We start from the raw sequence: 6,601 nt of genomic DNA, 5'->3' as shown, positions 1-6,601 counted from the left end.
TGTATACTACGTGATGTGCTTCATTCAAGATTAACTGGTGTATATCTTCATTCGGTGGTACATATATCCTTCCCCAAAATCGTAGTAGCCCATCGTTATCAAGGGATCATTCTTCATATTTTGGGACCCTCATTTCATCCTCCCTCAAACTTTTGTTAACCTCCTGATACCCGGTGTCTTTAAATTGTAAAACAAGCAGTTTCTCCCTCAAATTTGTCTTTAAGGGAATCACTGAAAATATCTGAGGCCTCCTACTTAAAGCATAAACCACCCTATTTATCGTTCATTTTATGTAAGTGATATCAAAATCATATTTATTAATTAGCTCAGACCATCATCTTTGTCTTGCATTTAAGTGATCTTGAGGGAATATGCGTTGTAGCCCACCATGGTCAGTCCTAAGATCAAACTCCCTCCCTAGAAGGTAGTGTCTCCAAATACTTAGTGCATAAACAATTGCTGCCATTTCTAGATCATGGATTGCGTAGTTTTCTTCGTGGTTTCTAAGTTTCCTTGATGCATAAGTCATTACTCTTCCTTCTTGCATCGACACACAACCCAACCCTTCCTCAGAGGCATCAGCACAAACCAAAAATTTATTATTCCATATCTGGCACCTTCAAAATTGGTGTTGTTGTTAATAACACCTTTAAACTTTGAAATATCTCTTCACATTTTTCAGTCCAAATGAATTTCTTGTTCTTTCCTTGGGAGCTCGGTAATATACTTCCAAAAGAACAATTTATGTATTTATAGGTTCTTGATTATATAATTCACTTATCAATTTCAAATATTCCTATAAGATTTAATCAAAGGAATACATTCAATCTATTCAACATAGTAGGCTTAGACTAAGTTATGTCATGTAAATGGTAGGGTGGTTGGTAGTATTATCATAACATAAACTGAGATTGTCATTAGTAAAAAGAGAGAGCGAGTAAGTTTCTAATGTTTTATGATTTTAAATCATATATCTAATAATGAAAATAATGTAATGGTTCTCACAATGTTAAACTAGCACAACCAAGAAGCATAAATGACTAGAATAGTGCAAGAGCGAATGGTAGGGTGGTTGGTAGTATTATCCTAACATAAACTGAGATTGTCATTAGTAAAAAGAGAGAGCGAGTAAGTTTCTAATGTTTTATGGTTTTAAATCATATATCTAATAATGAAAATAATGTAATGGTTCTCACAATGTTAAACTAGCACAACCAAGAAGCGTAAATGACTAGAATAGTGCAAGAGCGATTTGAGTTATTATTTACGTTTATTTACCCATAGTTATTGCCCACCAAAATTTATGCAAGTTGTTGAGTAATTTTAGATAATAAAAATATTGATGTTGTATTTACAAGAATCTTGTTGTATGACCAAATTATACATTAGTATAAAATATTTTCATAACTGACAAAATATTATTGCCATATTGTAATATCTCAAATTCAATATATTATAATTTGTGAATGACCATAATTAAAATTTAGTAAAAATAGATTCTTTAAAAACTTTTAGACTCAACATTATTTTGCAACTTTAAACACAGGTCACAAAAATTCAAACAAATACCAAAAATACTTTTCATTTTTCACATTCATCATTCATCAAAAAATGTTGGGTTTCTTGAGTTTGGTTTCACTAGACTTTGGGATCTTAAAAGTTAAAAATTTACTTGACAAATATTAAGAGTCAAAACAATTCACATAAAAAGATTTATGTGGAGGAAGATCTCATCAGAAAGTGGAGGATGATCTTCAAGAAAGTGGTGGAGCTTTAAAAGCGCATATGTAGCTAATGCACCGAAGACTATACTATATATATAAAATTCTTAATTTGACATGTTTTTAAAAATTAATTATTAATATAAAATTTTGTTGAACATTTACAACTAAAATTGGGTATATCATAAAAATAAATTACTATGGCAGATATGATCCCATATATGATCCCTTTCTCGTTTAAGAAAGAAGGCATCGAGTTCATTTTTAGTAATTTGGCATGGATAAAATTTACATAACTATTCTAATTTTAAAAGATATTATTCCCTTCGTTCCCATCAAGCAATATACAGAGAATTCCCACAGTCAAACATGAAATTATTATTTGGAAACACAAAGCTCTCCTGGGTATTCCCATGATAAAATTAAAGAGAATCAAGATAACTTCAAAGTTGAACTAGGTACAACTCCTGGTAGCATGGGTGTACAATAAACACCTGTGAAATAGAATGGAAAAAAAAACCAAAAGCTGTAGCTTAACTAGCTGCTTCTTTTTTAAGGGGAGGAATTTGGCAATAAGATTTTTTTTTATGAGATTGCAATGTTCTATAATTTAAATTTTATTTTTGAATATAAACATGGATTCAGTGTGTTGAAAAAAAAAAATTGAAACACTGAAATGTGTGAAGTTAACAACTGTAAATTATGATATTCCACATTTTTAACAAAATTTCAGGTAAACTGAAGAAAATCTACCCTAATAAGAGCCAAAATGATGCCTATACTGCAAACCAATATGCCAAAAGAAAGCTTAACTGACCATCTAATTTAAGAACATGTAAATATTCAAAGACAACTAAACAATTATTGTTGTGAGAATGAGTGAGGAAACAACAATTTAGAGAAAAGAATTGAGGTAAACCTGAAGCTTCATGAGGATGAAAGTTGATAGATTGGGAAGCTTCTCAAAACAAAAATCAGACTTGAGCACAGAATGCTTGCTGCATGTCAACAAATTTGGATTCTGAAGGAATTTGTCATGTGTTCCAAGGCTTTCAACATCTAGAAAAAACTGAAGCTAATGCAGAAATAACTGTCCCAATATTAAAACATCCTAGGACTCTTTTCCAGATTCAAATTAGAACGGTGTAACACACATATGTAAAAATTATGAGCTATCAAGGATTTCATTTCTATTAGACAACAGCTGGGATTGACAATCTTCAATTGGATTATTGAGGATACAACTCTGTATATCATCTACAGTTTATTCACAAGCACCCGCATAGCCTTTGGGGAATTTGGCTATGGCAAGCCACTGTTTCAGTCTAGTATCATTCTATGATAGAATGCTACAGAAGGCCTTTGTTTATGCAGGTCTGGAATCCAAGCTCTTGGACGTGGATGATAAAACAACCATGCACTGTTGGACTCCAAAGAAGTGGGATGCCAACAAGCAAAATGTCATTCTCATACATGGCTTTGGGACCAATGCAATGAGGCAATTGTACCCACAGATAAAGCCTTTTACACAGAGCTTCAATGTCTATGTTCCAGACCTGGTTTTCTTCGGAGGTTCAACAACCAAAAGCTCTGAGAGATCAGAGATTTTATTTTTCAGGCAGAATCTCTCATGAAAATGCTGAAGAGATTCGGTGTGAACAAAATCAGTGTGGTTGGGACCAATTATGGTGGTTTTGTGGCTTACACTTTGGCCTATCTCTACCCCGAGGCTGTGGATAAGGTGGCGATTGCAAGCTCAGCTATCTGTAGGCAGCTGGAAGACAACATAGAGCTGCTTAAACGTGCCAATATGTCCAAGATTTTAGATCTTCTGCTTCCACAGTCTCCTGCTATTTTGAGGACTTTGACCAGACTCACTGTATACAAATCCCCAATCACCACAGTTCCTAATTTTATCCTAAAATACTTCATTCAAGTATGTATAGATGTCATTTATTCTTCTTCTTTTTCCACTATTGTTTATGAAATCCACCTTGGAGTTGACTTTGGCTATCATGAGAGCGAATTCTTTACATATCTACCACAATATTGAAATGGCTTGAAGTTATAGCACAGACACATCTCACTCCAGGCTTGATATGCATCTGATGTTGTATATTTTTCCCAAGGTAGAAAGATATGGACAACGAAGGTTGTAGAGTTAACTGATCATTTTACCATATCCAGACTATGCACCTAGCTTCTCTGGATGAAACATAAGATGCAACATTTACAGACACCAGTCATCAATTATATAACTGCTGCCTTGTTTATGTTTGTATCTACTGATCTAAGAACAAATTTTAAGGGGTTTATATGAACTGTGATGCAGAGTCCTCAAAGAATCTGAATTCGGAGTTGTTCCAAGAAAATTGAATCTGGGCACTGCCTCTTATTTAAAGAACAAATAGAAATATTGGGCACAATGGTTACATGTGTATTTATAAACAGTTCGTAGAAATCATGAAAGGATTTAATGTTAATGTGGTCAATACTGTTGGAAAACCATTTGATCCCATGCTACACGAAGCAATTATGCGTGAGGATTCTACATTATTTGAAGAAGGCATAATTATTGAAGAATTCAGGAGAGGATTTATTCTTGGCGACAAGCTTTTGCGCCCTGCTATGGTTAAAGTATCAGCAGGACCAGGTCCTGCAAAAGCTACAGAAGATTGTGAAAATGCTGCAGAACATTCTGCTAAATCAGCTGAAGACAAATTGTACGTGTTAAATTTTGTGAGTGAAATCTCTTCCCACAGAGAACAACTTAGAATAGACTGCGCGGATTATTAGGGACAACACCGAATTATGGAAATTGCCGATTCCTAAAATCTCGCATCAAAGTTCTGGATATTGTCAATTGTCAGTTGTAATATTAATAAGGCGATTCCAACTGCAGTTGAGAACACAACAGATCTGTGGTAACAGATGAGATTGGATATTCACTAGTTTTGCGATTAGCAACTCCGGCAGTTTCGCATTGAAGCATAGAAAACGCCAAATTATTGTGGCATATCGAGTTAAATGGTTGATTCGATATTGGACAACCAGATCTGGTGACTATCCATAGTGTTATGTTTTGAAAATAGCCATTTGGGAAAATCGATGTTTGACACCATATCAGCGCAGATTGAAGGGAGCGTATACCGAGTTGGTGTGATATTGCATTGGAATAGTTAAAACATAAACTTGGGCGCATACTGTATCTCCAGGTGTGAACGAATTTAGCTGGCAGAACCCGACCTGTGGTAGCGATATATATGTTGGCAAACTTTAAAGGAGCACATGCTGTGATGGCCGAGTCCTGTGAGCTCAAATTTATGATGCGCAACACTTTGGAGGAACTCGTTGCACCTGCTGAGCTAGATTGCAGGGAAGTGAATGGGGTTCTTTAATTCTTGTGGGTGGGCTGAGGCTATGACGAGAAGAGGACACAAGAGGGTTCACTTGCAGAGGATCCAGAGAAGTAGTGGGGCTTTGTGGGTTGGGCAGATAAGGGACCATGGGAGCGATGGGTAGAGATATTTTTGGGATCGGCGTGTTCTCCAGGCTATTGGGTGGGTGTATCCACTTAGGCAGTGGACCTGCCATGAGCAAGGTTTTTAAAAGTGGTCCTGCCTTCATGACGGCCGGTAACAGCTTGCCTCTCTCGGGCAAGTTTTTCAACATCACCTCAAGGTCGGATTCTGGTGGCTCCGGCAGATGAGCAGGCCTAGCTACTGCGTTGGAGTCAAGAATCGAAGAAGGAGATGGCAGGATGAGGTCCGGTTCGGGGTCATGACACGTCATATGACCGCGAGCTGATGGTTCTGCGACCTCAAGAAATAGACTTGATGATGGCTGACTGCTGCCTGTTATTGCTGCCTCCTGCTGCTGCGGCCGCCATAAGTCATAATCTGTCGACTTATCTTGGACGAGGTGCCGGAGAAGGGATTCGATCTGCTGCTGCTGCTCGGATTCTTGCCGCTTGACTAAATTTAGCCGCTGGATAAAGCTGTTCATCTTGTGACTCATTGAGATTGGAAAAATGGATCCTTGCAGACGGATTCTAATTAAGAGAATAGAAATCTTCCCGGATTATTAAAGTCTTGATTCTGTTTCATATAAAGGGCTTTATTCATTAGATTGTATCACTTATCTAAGGTGAAATGGGAGTGTTCTTAAAACTAATAAAGCTGCTGCTGCGTCAAGGTTGATCTCTTCCTCAGGGGAAAAACTGCACACGATTGATGGGGAAGGGCTAAAAACTGCAATAATCTTCTGCAATTTAAGAATCTCCTCGAACTACAAGTAAGGAATGAGAATTCTTTGTTGAGATTTCAAACTATAAAACAATACACATGTCATCAGGCAGGAGAGTTTGCTATGACCATGCCTATGAACACTTCAGTACGAACACAACAGTCAGTTTTAGTGCTTGGATCAGTCCATAAGTTGAAAGTATGCTTGTATGGAAGTTCTAATTATAAGAATTTATTCAACGGTTTACATCCCTGGGATTCATGTAAAATAGCTCAATTTAGTACCCAAAAGCAAAAACCAGAACGAAAAAGCAGCAGCCCTGCAATCTTAAACAAGCCATGTCAACAACAGCTTATCTGCACTACACTGCTAACCAGCAGCACAAGTGGAAATATATAGGCCTCTGCCCCAATGTTATTTTACGATTTCGGACTATTTACGAAATGCACAGTATATACTCACAGTATACAGTCACAATCAGTGTATCCTCTCAATTTCAGATTTTTTTTTAGAGACCCGTTTAAGAGGACCAGGCTGGAGATTAACGAGTTCTTACAAAACCACTACAGCGTAACCATGGGTTACCGACAAGGGATTTGGCAGGACCTGTCGCAACCTCGGAACGAATGGTCCCG

The 6,601-nt window shown here is 37.0% G+C and overlaps 1 pseudogene; it reads left to right on the top strand.

The window, feature by feature from the left end:
- The first annotated feature begins 3,003 nt into the window (after positions 1-3,003).
- LOC149251893 (putative cardiolipin-specific deacylase 1, mitochondrial) lies at positions 3,004-3,774 on the top strand (annotated as a pseudogene).
- The last annotated feature ends 2,827 nt before the right edge of the window (positions 3,775-6,601 follow it).

Source organism: Pinus tabuliformis, chromosome 7, assembly GCF_031772625.1.
Source record: "Pinus tabuliformis cultivar Carrire ecotype Pingquan chromosome 7, CPIR1, whole genome shotgun sequence".
NCBI lineage: Eukaryota > Viridiplantae > Streptophyta > Pinopsida > Pinales > Pinaceae > Pinus > Pinus tabuliformis.
The sequence above is the reverse complement of the archived record's forward strand: the minus strand, read 5'-3'. Positions and strand labels throughout refer to the sequence as shown.